Below are 500 nucleotides of genomic sequence, written 5' to 3'. Positions count from 1 at the left end.
ATATTGTAGTAATGAAAATATATTTTATAATATCGATTTTAAATTAGAATCAAAATTTATTTTTAATGAATGTTTTAATTATATATTTTCTATTTAAATAGATTTAATTTATCAAATATGAAGATTATCAGATGTGGATATATATGAATAACTTGATTGCTATGAAATATGTAACTTCTTAAAATTCAAGATGGCTACTATATAAAACTGTATACAAACGACATTAAAAAAGTTTAATGATAAAACATAAGTTCCTAAAAAAATATATGCATTTAATCATTGTATTCAATTATCAGTTGAATGTTTTAAGAGTCAATGTTTAATAATCCTAATTATTAATTCGTCTATGAAGAAAGTCCTATTTTGAATGATCTAATTAATATTTGAGAACATTTTAATATGTACATGTATTATGGATGAACATGTATTTTTGATCAATGATATGATAATTATTCAACAACAAAAATTTTCAATATTAAAATAGAATGATGTAAGGACGA

The sequence above is a fragment of the Eufriesea mexicana genome, unplaced genomic scaffold (genome assembly GCF_001483705.2).
Source record: "Eufriesea mexicana isolate 0111107269 unplaced genomic scaffold, ASM148370v2 scaffold2421, whole genome shotgun sequence".
Taxonomy (NCBI): Eukaryota; Metazoa; Arthropoda; class Insecta; order Hymenoptera; family Apidae; genus Eufriesea; species Eufriesea mexicana.
Note: the sequence above shows the minus strand (reverse complement) of the source record.